The following is a 17,208-nucleotide window of genomic DNA, read 5'->3' as shown; positions in this document are numbered from 1 at the left end:
TTTTTTTTCGCATTGTTTTCATTTGCCTTTTGCAAGCAGGGAATGTCATCTCCATGGATGACAGGACTTCATATCTCCAGAGTATTTCAAACTGAAGGACAAAGGTTTAGTCTTTTACAACAACTTTACCCATCTGGTTGACCAACAGAAGCCGGTAGGAATGATTTTTTTTAATGGGGTCTTAGCAAAACTTTCGATGCTGTCTTTCCGAATATCCTTCTGGACAAAGTGTTTAGTGGCCCCATTGCAAAAAGATCTGGGATTTCTGATAAATGGAAGTTGAATATGAGTCAGCAGCGTACCCAGGTAGCCAGAAGGGGCAATGGGACCCTAAGGTTTTATTGCGCCCAGCACTGCCACCAGGCAAGGGAAGGAGTTGTCCCTCTGCTCTACACTGTGCAGCTTCACCTCCAGCACTGCATGCACCCTGGGAGCTGCAATACAAGGACATAGAACCATTAGCCCAAAGGCAGGCTACAGAGATGGGAAGGGTCTTGATGGCAAGACGTCTGAGGAGCAGCTGAGATTCCTGGGAGTGCTCAGCACAGAGCAGAGGAGGTGAGGGGAGGCCTGATGGCGGCTGCAGCTCCTGACAGGGAGCGGAGGGCAGCGCTGAGCTCTGCTGTGTGTGACAGCGACAGGGCCCGAGGGAACGGCATGGAGCTGGGGGTGAGGGACAGGGGCTGCAGCACAGGGCGGTGGGCATGGACCCAAGTGCTGGAGTTCAGGGAGTGTTTGGACAGTGTTCTCAGAAATGTGGCCCGAATCTTGAGTAGTTCTGTTTAGGATCAGGAGTTGGACTCCTTGATCCATGCGTGTCCCTTACAACTCAACATATGCTATGGTTCTATCATTATGTAAGTTAAAATTCTGTTTTCAATTTTGATTCCCAGAGTATTGATTTTGTGGAACATGTTGTATAAGTGTTATCTCCAGCCTTACGTTTAGTTTATCGCATTCCTTTCCGAGTGCATCTTTACTTCCATTCTTCCCTCTTTTCCTACATATTTTAAAGGTTTCTCTTACTTTCATCAAGTTAACTGCTTGATGTGATTGTAGATAATTAGGTCAAAATGATTAGCCTCTTGCAAAACAGGAAAGTGTGGAAGAGCAGAGAAGCATTTGAACAGTGTTTGGTCCTTAAAGGGAGTTGCTAAATCTAGAATGTCTTTTCTGCTTTACCATAATTGTTCTTAACGAAGAAAGTTAAACTTGTCAGGATGAGTCCTGGCAAATGAAAGATAAGAGGGAAGCTGGGTGATAAAGGAACTAATTTTTCATAAATTTTTCATAAATTCATAAATTTTTAATAAGTCCTGTAAAATCAATCAAGCGAAACATTCTGAGTTGATTGATTACTCAAAAATATATCCAGACATCATTCATATATTTAGTGATTATTTCTATTATGTTTTGACTTTGCTGTCTTTCCTTTCTTTAATGAATAGCCTAGTCAGTAATAGTGAATTTCATGCACACAAATAATCAAGGTTTAAGATATTTATAGTACTATGTACGTGGAGGAGATTTCCAGAAACATCAGTCAAGACCTGCTGTGCCAGTGCCTATCCTCATTAAGCTTGAATAATTGCATTGCAAATTTTATTTTTATTGTTGTTATTTACTTCCTGAAGGATTGTGGATGTACAATAACAGTATAAGCTTGATAATACTTTGCTGCTGTAAAGGTGCCATAGTGCAAACTGCCTTTGAGAAAGGATTTTTCTTTTTGCAGATCTAACTTTGATGCAAATGCATCAAAGGGTAGGAAGGGTATTTCTTAACAGAAATGGTGGAAAGACTGTTTTAGCCAGCTGTGTTCAATATGTACATTGGTAAAGAAATGCTGATACGTATGTTAAGAAAGGACAAATTCACGATGCAAAGTTCTCTGAAATTACACTGAATTCAGCAGGAACTTAAGACCAATTGTCTCCTTCAGGCTCACTTCCACTTTGAAACTGCACATACTGTGCTTGTTAAGAGAATACATAAGCAAAGTTACTGCTTTATTTATAGGCTCTCTGGATTAAAAAAATTCGCACCTTTCCTTAAAGATTGTGCTGGCTGACATTCAGCATATACATGCATGTTTCCTAGCAGACTTCACTTCAACAATGTAATTGCTACTACTCGACTACTTATCTTAAAAAATAAGAAAGCTGGAAATTGAGTTTTCATTCCATTCATATCAATGGCCAAAATTGAGCAAATGTAATTTTTTTCTGCTGAGGGAGACAACAGCATAAGCTCAGAAGTATTTGTGGTTTATTTCCAGCTCCTACAGCTAAGATGGGCTGGATTACAGACCCCATTCCTTACCTCAAACCTAACTATCCTCTGTTGAGTTACTCAGCTGGTCTCTGGCAGTTTCCTAGACAGGTTGAAATCACACATGGGAGAAAGGAGGCATGTGGAGGGGTAATTTCCACACAGAGGCTTTTCTTTTGCACAGCAAGCTGCCTCAAGCACAGAGGATGGATCTAGGTGTAGTCTGTATCACTGACGGAGAAAGTCCTTCCTCTGCCAGCTCCACATACAAATAGCTTCCTTGCTGCATCTTTCAGAAAATAGGCAATGGAAGAAAGGAGCATATCCCATTGCTTACACTGCCCTGTCAGTGCAGAGAGGAAGAAATTCTTCTCTGTAATTTCTGTGCTTAGGCCTCTTTATGGAGGCAGGTTTTCAAGGCTGTAGAAATGCCCACTGATAACAAAGAGTAGCCTACGGCTTTTTGATTAGGAACTACTCTAGACATTTGGGCATAAAAAGTTATTGGATGAGGAATTTTAAAGTACTTAAAGAATGCTCATGTTTCAAAAAAAAAAAAAAACAGACTGTGCATCTCCATCATGTGATGTTCACAGTAGAAAATACTTTCCTGATCCCATATGTTTCCTGTAAAAATCCATTCTGCTGTAGAGATGTATTGGATGGATGTATTAAAACAGACCCACACTTAAGGAACATATGAGTATTAGTTCTCGTATGAACTAATACAATACCATATTTTCAAAATTTGTATTCTTTAATGGAACGTGTAGAGGTAATGTAAACATATTATTGCATTCAACGTGGCGATGAATTGTTTGTTAACTGGAAATAAGGTCTATTCTTATTCAATTTAACCATTGCTGAATATGGACTTGAGCCCAAAGAAGTCAACAGAAATCTTTCCATGGACTAAAATAGGCTTTGAATCAGGCCTTGTGTTTTTATAATTAGATTTCTTCATAGAAAGCTCTTTAATTGGTACAGTATGTTTCCTTTCAGCAACAGGGAAAAGTGGAATTTCTTGTAGTAGCATAAATTCAGAGATTAGGAAGGTGGAAGATGTTCTTTATTTAAATGTGAGAAGAGTTTGGAACTGTGTAACTGATAAGGAAAGTGAGCAATATGATGTGGCAAAGACAGACATTAAAAAAAAAAAAAGCAAAACAATGCTTAAATAAAGCAGTAACTTATTTTCTTTTTGCTGTAAAAGAATATGAAGTTCTCGAGTCAGAAATGAGAATAGGTGTAACTATCTTGCTGTTTGTGCTTTTCTAGAAGCATCTTTTTGTATCCTCATACATTTAGATAGGCTAATAAGGTAATTGATCAGTGAAGCCTGTTCACAATTTTAACCTCAACTCATCTTTTATGTAGAACAGTGTTGAAGGAAGTGTGAAGTATTGAGATTTTAAGAGATTATTGTTACTTTTTCTATTAAAAAATCTTACAGATTGAGCCATTATGGTTGATGCTTTTCCCTGTAGTTGTGCATGTCTTCTTATCAAAATGAATAGATGAAGACTGAAATCTCACATAACTCTACTGTAAGAGCTAGGATTAAAAAAAAAATAGAAACAAGGAATGCTGTGTGAATTACCATAAAATAATGTGCATGATGACAATTTTCTCTGATGTTCTCTAAAGAAAGACAAACTAGTGTTGTCTTATATTCTCTGAAGACTTGTTACATGAGTCATACATAGCTAACAATAAATCACTTTAGTTCAGATGCTTCTAAACTTGGTTACTTTGTCTGAGTTTTGTGGTGTTTCTTGACCACAGAGAAATAGAGCTGGGATTGTAATGGAGGTGTGCAAGCTATGGTCCATAAAATAATTGATGAAATGCTTTGGAGAGCAAAGCCTAGAATCTAGGATGGATTTGGGTAGTGTGTCTGCAGACTCTAATAATTTCCTTCCCAATTTAGGAACTTAAAACAAATATTCTCAGTGGGACAAATCTTCCTGATAACATTATTCCAGTTCTTTACTATTGGCGCTGTTCTCTGAAGTTTTTAATGCAGAAGCCCATCCTACGTGAAGAAGATGGTGTACTCCATGAACCGTTAGACTAATTCAGTGTGGCTGTTCCTATGTTTCTCAGAGCACAGCCTGATGTGAGGTGAGAAGTATTCATGTGCTCCTTTCCGTTAATTCAAGACTGTGCTACTAAATTCCTTATGAATCTATACACTGTGGGTAAAGAGTAAATTCATATAAATTTGATGGTAGGTTCTCAAAGCTTCTCTTTGGACTTCAGTGGCTATAGGTAAGTGATTATCTATCTTTTTTTTAAAGAGAACTGAGGATTTGTCCTTCCTTCCTGTAGGAAAGAGAGAACTCAACATGTGGAACTGCCTAGGGCTGTTTGACTAAAATTTAACCTGCGACTGGTGAATCTGATCATCCTGCACTAAATCCTAGTCACAGCCCCTCTGCTGGGACTTCAGGTGTAAAAATGCAGCAAGTTCATACAATATGGCACCTCTTTAAAAACAGTCCAGAGCACACTGTGTGAATAGTGCTAAATGAGAACCGCATCTGCTGAGCTGCTTTATACAAGAATCACACTTGGAAATAAGTTTTCTGTGAATCTTTTTCTGTTATATGAAAACTCTGACTGTTATATGAAGGCCCTTTGACCAGGAACACGAAGACCTTTTTCTAGGCAAAGAGGCAAGGGCAGTTAAAAGTGGAGGTGGTCTGTAATGTGTGGAGAAATAATGAAAGGAAGGGCTGGCAGTGATATAAAGCCATTTTTCATTAGATAACACTGAAATTTCAACAGATGACTGTGAAGCTATGCGAAGAAATAGTTTCTTGTGAGTAAAAATTACAAAGAGGTTGGATTAAAAGAGTAATAAAAATGGTCAGGAATTCCATAACATCTCGATGTTGCTGAATTTGTCGGCTTACCCACTCTTCACATTGCTCTAATTTTATGGCTAATTCTAATATTATTCAATTAGTTTAACATGTAGAACATGTAAATGCAACTCTCCCCATCTGTCTCAAGTAGACTGAGCAGCAGTCACAGTGATGTAACAACAAGGCCTGGCAGAAGGCCTGGTAGAGCTCAGACACTGCTTCGTAGGTGAGCTAGCTGGCATCTCTAAACATGCATAACTTGTTCAAAACTGTCTGATGTCAACTCAGACATGGGCAACACTTTAAAATGAACAGCAGAATATTGTCATTGAAACCCATAAATTAAAAGAAACAACCAGCCAAACCGGCAAAAGAAAAAATAACATGCATCATATACTCTTGGCATTACGAAATAAATTAGAAAGTGTGTTATAGTTACTGGCACAGCCACTGAGCGCTTCCATCCTCAATGTGGGTAAACCTACTTTAATCCATGCAGCTTGAACATTGATCTTCCACATCCCAGTTGAGCACTCTGATGGTGGGCTATAAAATTCAGTTACTCTCCCTTGCTGCCTCTATCGTCTCTGAATTAATACCTAAATATATTTAAAAAACAGAGGAGATCCAGCACATAAAGGGAAAATGCTGAATTCTGGCTGCAGTGTTTGTCAGGGAGGTGGGAGGCCACTGGTGATACCCACACTCAGACTGAGGCAGAGCTCAACATTTGAGCGTGTGTGTCGTCAGCTGCTGCTGTGGGCTGGGATTGCTGCTGGGGAAGGATTTCCTGTGCCTGTGAAACCATTTCAGGAAAAGTGTAACTGGAATGGATCCAACTCTGCTAACTCTTCTCATTTCATAAAAATAAAAGAAAGAAGATTCTAAGGTAGCCCTTGTTGTATAGTTTCTAAAGACTCATTGTGAAATGCCCGGAAAATCAAAACCCTGAAATATTTATTTCTATGAAACTTAGGAATCCATTATTGGCAATGAATCCAAATGGGAGAATGGAAGATCTGTAATATGAACAGATCCAAATTTCTAAGATTTTAGTCTACTCATCGGTGTCCAGTGAGATAAGATTCACATTGAGCAAAGAAGGCAAGTTGTAGGAGTATCGGCTTAAGACAACTGGCACTACTAATCAGCAGTGACTTGGCTGGCAGCTATTCAGCACCTCTCCACACCACAAGCGAAGCCTCACAAGCAATGCAGCATTTGAGACTAAAATTTCACTAGAATTAAAAGATGAGTTGCTTGAACTAACTCTGGTCCTGGCAGATAATTTGGTTTCTGCAGGAGTTCTAGGAAGATGGGGATTGGGTCTGCTAACAAACTGACAAATAACTCTGATTCTTCCCAAGAAAAAAAAAAATCAGTGTAAAGAAAATAGAATCACAAAGAAAGTTATTTTTATATTTTTTTCTTTTGCTGTGTGTTTTATTGCACTTTTGTAGGTTGAGTTGAAGCAGGTTTCTTCTCTCCTCGGAAGTGTGGTCAGGCACTGGAATGGGCTGCCCAGGGAGGTAGTGGAGTCACTGACCCTGGAGGTGTTCAAGGAACGTTTAGACATTGTGATGAGGGACGTGGTTTAGTGAGAGCTATTGGTGATGGGTGGATGGTTGGACTGGGTGATCCTGTGGGTCTTTTTCCATCCTTGGTGATTCTATGATTCTGTGATTCTATGATCCTAGGTTTGTAAGAATCTTGCTTCTTGAACCCCATGCAAAGGAGGATATATTAAAAAATAATCAGCTTAGAAAATGTAATGATACCAACTGAATAGGAAGGCTAATTTAGTATGGCATGTAGGCCCGTTTACAGTTACTATTTTTAAGAAAAATTCTTTACATTATTTAAATAAAAGGATAAATAGGAAAAAACATACTTGGTCACCAGTAGTGGACTTTACAGTATTAATTCAGTGTATCATTACTCTTGTCTCTTAATCATAGAGCATGGTTCACATCATAGTGAACACATGCATCATTAACTTTGCCTACTTGAATCTAAGTAATTTTGATTGTAAATGCAAACCACTCTGCTACTGTACCTGTAGTAAATGTGCAAATTGTTAATTGCAGGTAGATAGCTTTCACTAAATCATTCATAGCTGCAGACCCCAGAATAAAGGAGTTGTGAATAGAGAATTTGATTCTTTGTACATCTACAAAATTTTTAAAATTTTTTTTATGTATTTGACTGCTTAGTTAGAGAGCAGGTAAGACAAAAACAGAGGAAAACCAGATCTTCTCTGATTTGCTTCCACACTCCACTGCTTTAAGTAGGGCTGTCCTTACAAAGGTAGATCTCTTGGAGGATGGATGCAGGAAAGAGACTGTGATAATGTGAAAATAAGAAGAATGTGTGTGCTGGGGTTATGAATGGTTGGTGAATGCTATGTGAGAAAGCGTGGACAAGAAAGGATAACATGGAGGAGTAAAAATTAGAAGCTGGTAAAAAAAAACAAAAAAAAGAGGCAAATATATGACAGAAAAACAATTGTGAAAAAAACTAGATAGCAGTGAAGATCAAATAAATTTTTGTGAGACCATTCTTTTTGAGTGTCCCATTCTTGTCAATGTTCAAGAGACATTTGGATAATGCTGTCATCAATCTGCCTTAACTTTTGGTTATCCCTGAAGTAGTCAGATTAAAAACTGTGCAACTATCAGTACATTGTTTGATAGCCTTTTTCCCAAGAAGCTTTCCTTTTTCTTTAACTGGATAGTAGGGTTTCCACCATTAGCTTATTCCACTAACTTTAATGAATTTCTTTGAGTCACTGATACGATCCTTAAGCTAAGCCTGCCGTGGCTTTAAAGAACTGAGTAGTCTTTTTATATATTTGAATTTGTGGACCTTTCATTACACCATTTTCTTTTTCAAAATAATGCAATCCAAGCCACACTGAGTCAAGTTCCTTATTAATGTTTTTGTTGAGACCAGCCATGCTGCCTTCTGATAGGAGTTTCTACATCAAGCGTATGTGAAGCATGCCCATATGTAATCTGACTTGCAGCTTTTGTAGTCCAGTGTCCTGCTTCTGGCAAGGGCCACTAGATGAATGTTTAAGGAAAGATTATGAGAAGCAGAGCAATAATAAAATGACCCTTCCCCTGGTATACCCTCCCAGTTTCTGGCTTTCAGAAGTTTTGGGACTTCCTGAAATGGAGGTTGCGTCTGGTGTGTTAATAGCCCCTGATGGACCTATCTGCCATATATTTATAGTTTTGGCATCTACAGTGTTCCGTGGCAATGAATTCCACAGCATAATTATACATCATATTAAGAAGTACTTCCTTCCGTTTGCTTAAAATCTGGCACCCAGTGGTTTCACTGAGTGTTCCGTAGTTCTTGTCTTACACAAAATATTTATTCCCTATTCATTCTTCTCATATTGTTTGTGATTTTCAGGACTCACTTTTTGTTTCAATTAAACAGCAAGAACTCTGTATCTTTTGTATGTATGTTTTCTTACTATAGCAAGACTTTGTGTCACAGTTGAGAATATATTTTCTCACAACAATAGGAGATCACCAGTGAATTGTTCTAAAACAATTATATGATAATATAAAAACCCCTGTGTTTAGTAGTCTGAAACTTCACAGTACTTATTCATCTTGTGTTCTCCAAAAACAGTATGGATCTCCCTATTTAAATAATAGTTGTAAATAAGTATGCTTATGTATTCTTTGAAAAGGAATAATTTTGATCAGAAATATATTTTTATTATACATGCTTTTCATGGTTCCCTGGTTCATTCTCTCAGGAAGCGAGTTATAATACTTCACCTTTCCTTCTGTTCCTGTGGATTCAGTGGCCATTAGAAAAGAGCATGTAAGACTCATGTGTCTTGGTAGTTCAAGCTTTTTAGACCATTTTAGAGTAGCTAACAGAGGCTTTTTACATGAACCTCCAATTCTGGCATATAAATAATTTTATATTATTTATAAAACAAGTGCAGAAATAGTCTTGGCTAGTAGTCTCCTGTCAGGTTTCCCTTTCACGGAGGCTTATTCTGGACACAGAAACAAAAAAAAGAGGGAGAGTGTATTATAAAATTTGAATTACACTTCTCACAAGGTTTGATTGCGTGTGGCCTGTTCACAGAGAATTGACTGAGATTCAGGGCATGTGCAGGAATAAATTTTATGCAGAATTCCTTTAGTTAGGGCCAGTGTTAGTCCAGAGTTTTGGTTTCTAAACCTTCTAAGAGGAGTGTCAAGTTTTGGCAGTGTTCTGCTCTGATAATTACAGCAGTAGAGTTCAGAACTTTTTACGGTTTCAGATCTTCCTCTTCTCCAACCATGCATCAGGCTTTTTTTCCCCTTCTTATTTCCCCCCCCCCCCTCTGCCTCTTTATGCTCTATACTCAGTCCTGTTTCAGTGGGCCTCGAACTAGTTTTTCCATGTTAGAGACAAAGTAGGAGTCTGAAGTTTGTAAAACGTACTCATATTCTTTTGATTAAGCTGAGAAGAGTGTTCAGATCTTCTGATTTCTAGTCCATTGGTTGCCAGGCAAGTTTCCATTTCAAGAAGAGGCCAAGAACATTTAATGCTCTGAAATTCTCAAAAGCTTGTCTTTACAGATCTCAATAGCTGCCTCTTTTCCTAGCAGACTTTATTTATACCTTGATCTGATAAGCTAGTTAGATTGATATTATTGCTATCTACACCATTTCTTTGGTGATAACTTCCATGCTTATTACTAAGTCTGGCATGCTTTTGTCTCTCTTTGGTGGTTGCATATATTGAATTATAAAGCTATCACTACCAGATACAAATGCATACAATCAGCTTTATTTCCTTTGTCTACTACAATTTGATCTATGTGTAGCTAAGTGAAGCTTCCATTTACCACCACTTTGGCATCTGTACAATTTTTGCATTTTAACCATAGTGTTATTCATTCTGGTCAGCTGGCCAAATATCCATTTTATTGATTGAAAAAGCTTTTGCAACAATCTAGTGAGTTCACAAAGGTATTGTTTTTCCCATAGCCTTTTCATGCTCTCTAGTAAAGGAAACACAAAGTATTCTCTTTGGTGATTTGATTCTTATTCTATAAAATCAGCATTTATTATTGTTACTAAAACATTTCTTTGCTTGCTTAAATCAAAATTTTTCAAAATTAAAATCATACTGAAGGGACAGTTATCGTTTGCTGATTGTGTTTTTTATCAATTTGGTAAGCTAGGAGTTTTAGCAGATTATATACTACACTGAGGGGTTTTTTGTTTGTTTGTTTTTTTAATTTTAAAAGGGAAGAAAAAACACCAGCCCAGTTTACTTCCTGATGACTTTGAGATAGAAATTCCGAAGGCAAATAATATTTAAGGATGTCATGATCTCTTGGGAAGAAACAACAGGAATAATAATGAACACAGCATGACCAGATGACTTTAAATGAACTGAAATATATGAGGGTTTTTTTTTTTTCCAAGTTTATGCACTTTACAATTCCCTCACAGTGCTCTGGCACTCCAAAACTCTAAGAAATTATAACAATTTTATTCTGGACAACAAAACAGAAATGCTTTCTTTGATTATAAAAGACAATATCTAGCAATTCCAAAACTTTTATACAGATACTCTTTTATAAGAATTTTTTATATTTTGTCAACTTGATCTTTGAATAATGTAAGAAACTTCCAGAATGACAGAGCATAACAACTACTAAGACTAATGACTCAGTCAAAACTTCTTGAATTTGAAAACGATAGTGATTGGATTCATAAGTGATGTCTGGAATACTTTAGATTTTTTCTGTTAAACGGAATACTTCATACATTCAGACACTGTGGGAGTACAGAATGATTAATATTCTTATTTCCATATCTATTTTTGCTTCTTAGATGACTGCAATGTGTTGATATTTCTAGTGAAAGTAATCATTTACACATATTTAATGCTGAAGGTTGCCAACCACGAAAGACAAATGGCTGACAAAAGGCATGGACAGAATGTGGACAAAATTCCGCATTTCCTAGCATGTAACTGAAATGCCTGTTTCCAGATCAGGCAAGATGTTTTTTAAAATACGTATTTACAGAAGCTTTAAATTGTGTAGGTAAACTTGAAATACAAAAGATTTGATGCATCTATGATTTTTAGAAAAAGAAACAGACTTATTTTGACTCATGAAATCAACTTTTTCTCCTTTTTCTGTCATGCATTCAAGATGTAGTTATGATCTTCTTAGCAAGTCTTTAAATATAAGCACATGCATGATTTGTTTTCCTCCTATCTCCACTGTTTTTGTTGTCTAATTTATTTAAAGTACATCTGAAAACTAATACAGCCTAACTGTGGATAAAGTGTATTTTTTGCTTCATTTATCAGCTGGTTTGCCAATGCTCTGAATGTAGATGCTGAGGCGCTAGAGAAAATCTAATGTATACATACCTGTTTATTTTGAAGAAAAATCCTTAGCTGTTGATGGCAGCTTCCAGCTTTCAGGAATTCAGACAACAGCTAATTGCTCAGTCTCTTGAAATAAACTTATATGTACCCCTGACCTGTACATAATTTATTCACTGTAAAAATATTTTCTCTACTGTCTAGCCACTACTAACTGTGAAGCACAGTCATTTTCCTGCTACAGCAATTAATGTTGAAGACAAATATGAAGAATTCATAGATCATACGGTGTTTAATCTTTACAGTTGTAATAAGCAAAGAAGTGAAAAAATCACTACCTTCAGGAGGTGAATTGAGGCTTTCATGCCAGTTGGGGATGCCAACGGCTCTAAAGCATTAATTGATGTTTTTTTGGTATCTTCAGGAGAAAGGCAAAAAAAAAAAAAAACCACACAAAAACAAAACAGAACAACAACATAAAGAAAGTTTGGACTAACCTCCAAGTTTTATAGATGGTCCCTTCATAGTTGTTTTGAGTCATGTTGGCAACGTGGCTTCAGAAAGCTTTTGCTCACTGTCTCACTCAATAGCTATTTTGTCCTGTGGCACGAACCCAGGCTTTGAAGTGCTAGGAGCTAGTCAAAGAGCAGATTTTGTGCTTACAGGAACAATTTCCACAGAGACCTGAATATAAATACTCTGCTTCTGAGCAGGTCTGAACATAGGTAGGGGTTTGCTCCAAAACTGTGCTTTCTGGCTTTGGCTAGAGCTCCCTGATGGTATTACCTTAACTATGCCCCTTATACCAGCAATATGTGCTCCAAAGTATTGCTTTTGTTTATTAAAAAAGTAATTTATTTTTACTAACTGAATTTTAATCATGCCAATGAACATATGAGTTGAATTGAATTGCTTCAATTAGAGGATACTCATCTGTTGATGCAAATCTTGAAATATATATGCTATACATATTTATACATATTCAGCATGTAGACTACATACTGAATTCCTCACTTTCAAAAAGTGGTTTTTTGACAGTTGCCTAAATATCTGGTTTTATAATATTGTATCAGTAGACTGTTTTGTTTTGCTGAGATAGGCTAATTGATATAGATAGACATCACATAGCTTTGTATTTACTGAATTTGGTTTGAAAAAAACAAAAAAGGAGCTGATGTCACTCATAGAAGAAAATTTGGGTCTTTCAAGTTACAGGTCCTTCTCAATTCCAAGATGAAGGAGCTGAATTTCTAAAATGCCTGTAAGTGACTCGTGTCAACCTGTGTACATTCAGTTTAAGTCAGAGGAACCTGACTCCAGTTACTGGAGCTTCAGGGGAGGTGAAGCACCAGTTGAGTAGACCCAGGTGCTACCTGCACCTCTGCTGAAGGACATGGCAGCACTTGCCACACAAAATTTGGCATTCTTGACCTCAACCTCTACCTCTTAACTTTGTGGGACTTAAGACACAAAGTTGCCTGCTGTGTGCCCTGAGGACATTTCTGCCTTCCACTGGGGCCTGGTCAGTGTTGTCTGCTAAGAATGGGAACCAGAAAAACCAGTAACTCATCATGTGTTATCAGCTCAAGATTTGGCACAGAAAACTGTAATTTCTGATGTGTTATATCACAGGGCCTGTAGGTGGTTCTGCAACAGTAAAACACTTGTGGTTGCTGAGACTCACGGCTCAAGCCTTTTTTTTCTAAATTATTTTACAGACATAACCAGGGATCACCTTGATTGTAAACTCTTCAGTCAGTAACATGGATATGAAGAAGCTTTCTTTTGTGAACAAGTGGAAGAGGATTTTGTTTGTTCTGAATGGATGAAGAGGGGTGAGGTGCAAGCTAGATGTAGTTGTAATGTGAACTATCCTGGGGCATGAGTTTGCACTTCTTCATATATTGGAAAGATCTGAGGAACTGGAAAAAAAATGCTGTTGCTTTTCATTTTTCTCACTTTTTTAATGATGCTATGGTGCGAGATATTAATATTTCTGCAGAGGATCTCCTCAGCTTCTGCTTTGATTGAGCCTTAATGAGTAAGCCAAAATGCTTCTTCTACAAGAGGTTGGTGCACCCATGCCTACTGCTCCCAGTCTTTCTCCTTTTGCTAGCTGTAGTATGCTGTAGTTTTCTTTGCTGCCTTTGAGTGGCAAACTAATGAAGCTGGCTGCTTCACAGCAGAATTACCCCAAAGGCATGAGGCAGGAATTAAAAGCTAGTAATGTCAACTCTGGTAAAGAGCACCGATGTTAACCATTGCAACGATCAACAGTGCTAAGCTGCCAAATGCTTGGCATCACACATAAAGAATTCACTGAATTTGGCTCATGGTTCAATGGGCCACCTATACCTTTGTGCAATGCGGAAATCATATGTAATTACCTATGTCATTTTGTTGGCATTAGTTGCACACACACACATGAATTACTCCTGCTTAGAAATTAGACAGATTGTCTTTGAACTGTTGGTGTGGGAGGTATTTTGCTCATTTTCGGGTTTTGTTTCTTCAAGATGTGAGCCCTGTTACTGGGCTTTGCTTTCTGCCTTCTTCCCCTTTTCAGGGTCACAGCTTTAAAGGGGCATGTTGGATACTAAAACCATAGGGGCAGAAGCAGGACAGTTTTATTAATATTCTAAAAATACAGAGTATTATTTATGAAGTGTGTGAAGTATTTTAAAAGACAGTCTCAACACTTAAATTTTTATTGCCACTTGTCTCCAGTCTCTGCCAAAAAATTTCAACGCTATACAAAGGTGTCTTTGTGGCCTACTGCTGTCCGAACCCAAACTTCAGATTCTAGCCGTTAAATCCAGTTATACAAGACTTGTGTAAATTTTCATTATATCCATTACAACTGATTTTACACAAATGAGCACATTCTCCATCCTTCAGATTAAATAAAAAATGAAGGCTCAGAGCAAGTCTAACTATTAAAAGAAAATCCTACAGCACATTTCACAAGAATAAGTGCATTACTTGGTGTCACTGGCTGTATTCCATGTTGAGTAATTAGATTTTGCCTACCTGAAATTCGCCTGCAGTTCTAACAGGATGTTTATTTTTTTACTTCCTGCATGAAAGCATGCACTAATTTAGATTAGCTGAGTTCTACTCCAGAAGTAGCAGAATTCTGTGCTAGATGACATTGTTTTATTTGTAAAAAAAACAAAACAAAACAAACAAAAAAAAAACCATGTAAAATATTTTTGCAGGTTTTTGGTGTTTCCTGAATGAAGAATATTCTGTCTGCCCTGCTTTAAATTCCTAGCAATGACACTGTTGCCATCAGCACTGAGCTATGGGCCCTTCATAACTGATGTGTGAAATGTCAAAAAAGCCTGAAGTTGTCTCTGACTCCTTTGAATTCAGTGAAATGGTGTAACAGGGGCCATTGCCTCATTGGATCCAAGCAGCAGCTCATCCTGTCTGATACAGTGATGCTGCAAATGGCTGGAGGGCTGCAGATATCTGCTCTACTTGCTTGTAGAATAGGTTTGTTCCAAAGCTCATCAGCTAATAGCTGATGATGCCTTGAAGTCTTGAGGGTTTGTAGCACTAATTGATTTTTCTTTTTCTTCTAACTATGGTGGTTTTGTGGCTGTTCTAAGTACATATCAGCTCTGTGGTGTTCATCTCTAATTCAATTTGAATTAATTGAGGTCAACATTAAATAATTGTTAGACAAAAAGATTTTGCATGGTGCCTGATGATGCAGTAGTAACATCTTAGAGTCACAGACAAAGGCATTGCTATGGGTTTTTCAAACTCATTTTAAGCATTAAAAAAAACTGCAAGTGAGTGAATCTTTCATGACTTAGTCACTTGTAATTGTGTACCTGTGTGTTGGCAGGCTCTCTTTTGTCTCCTCCTGATCTCTAGTAGGGACACACATCCCCCTTTTCTCTTCCTCTGGAACCAGGTAATTTATATTCCGTAGTGTAATATGTGGTGCACAGAGGAATGTACTGCTGTAGCAACTGGAGAAATTTTATTCCTGCTGCTGTCTTTCAATGCAGTTTCCTCATCAGTCCAAGCTTAGAGTGTGCTGCACTCTGAGTTATTCACTGTAACTTCCACAGGGATAAATCATGATGAGAATATAAGATAGAGGACTGGAATGTGGGAGAACCTATATTTTTATATTTAGGTACTTTCAAATGCATCAACAAAGCGTATGAACTTTCACATAGTTTCTAACAAAACTTATTTACAATTTTTATCTTTCATCCACCAGATATTGGCCAACTACTTGTTAGATAAGCACAGACTTTTTCCATGTGTAAATAGTAGAAATCTGACATTTAAAAAAATGTAAGATACTGAAGTAAATAATTACTAAGTTATGTAGGATACTACAATACTATATTTTAAAATCTACTTGAAAACAACGTCAAGTTTGTTTTTCCTTCCACGTATGATTATCCTACATACCTTTTTCTTTCAGAATGCTAATGAAGAACTGTCTTTTCCTGAAGATTTCCTATCAGGTTATGTACTGTTAGCAATGTTGTCAGTGGGATCTCTTACTCAGGGGCATCCCTCATGATTTAGCTTTACAGAACCACTACACCGACTCAGCAGAAATGTGATTTATTTTGAGCGTTTCTCCAGAATACAGATATTTTTTGTACAGTTCTCCCCAGTCACATAGGAAAAGTTCCTGCTTTTATAAAAGTAAAATCTGAATGGCAACTCAGACCGCTACAATTTATGTTATTAATGTGCACAGCATAATTCATCTCTGAAAATGAAACTGCCACAGACTTCTATGGGACTCTGAACAATTCATTTAACTTTTCTTTGCTTCAGTTTCTGAATTTCAAAGGTAGACAACTTCAGACAATGTAACTTATTTAAAACATGTTTTAAAAAATGGACTGGGGAAAATTTCAGGAAACAAAATTATTGTAATGTCCCTCCAAGCAGTCATTACTTGCATGAAGCAAGCGCTGTGATACTAGACATTTCATGCCTGAATTCTGAAGAGATTTAACCAGTCCCAGTTTTTAACTTTCAGTACGAGTTTCATAAAGGCTGGCTTTTAAAGCTCCTTGGTTTCAGTACCTTTCAAGAATTTCCTACTAGTAGCTCAGTTCATATTTTTGCTCAGTTTTTTTATTTTTAAATTTCCGTTTTGTATGTTGTGGTGGGGGAATAATGCTGATTTAAATCACAGTGTGCTACCATCACTGGCAAGGGGAAAGCTTGAAGCCATTCATTAAGCATCCTGTTCACAAAGATAAGAAAAAAATCAAGACAAGTTGGAACCAGTGATAAAAACAGCAGTATATACTGAGTGCATCCTTGTTTAGTACTTATGCCCATATCAGGGATGTTCTCCCAAAGCAAAAATTCCTGATTTTCCTTGCTTATGTTGCATGCTAGTCCCAGAGCGCTTAGGCCAAACTCTGGTTTAGATGAAAGTAAAGCAGCAAATATGTGCTCCACCTGCTTGTAAGGGTTCATCCCACAGGACTTAAGGTCAACCTAGCCTATAGTAAAACTCCTGAAATGAGTTGGAGGATGAAAATCAGGTACTCAACAACACCTTTTTATTTCACGGATCTGTTATTACCCTGGAGTCTCCATGACTGCTGCTGCAGATGCAGCCACCACTTCCAAATGAGGCTGTGCAAGAAAGGCACTCTGTATACCCTCTGGGCCCACTGAGGTTGGGGAGAAATGTCCTGCCCTT

Source organism: Centrocercus urophasianus, unplaced genomic scaffold (assembly GCF_019232065.1).
Source record: "Centrocercus urophasianus isolate 14NV4802_14NV808 unplaced genomic scaffold, USGS_Curo_1.0 seq_11, whole genome shotgun sequence".
NCBI lineage: Eukaryota > Metazoa > Chordata > Aves > Galliformes > Phasianidae > Centrocercus > Centrocercus urophasianus.
The sequence above is the reverse complement of the archived record's forward strand: the minus strand, read 5'-3'. Positions refer to the sequence as shown.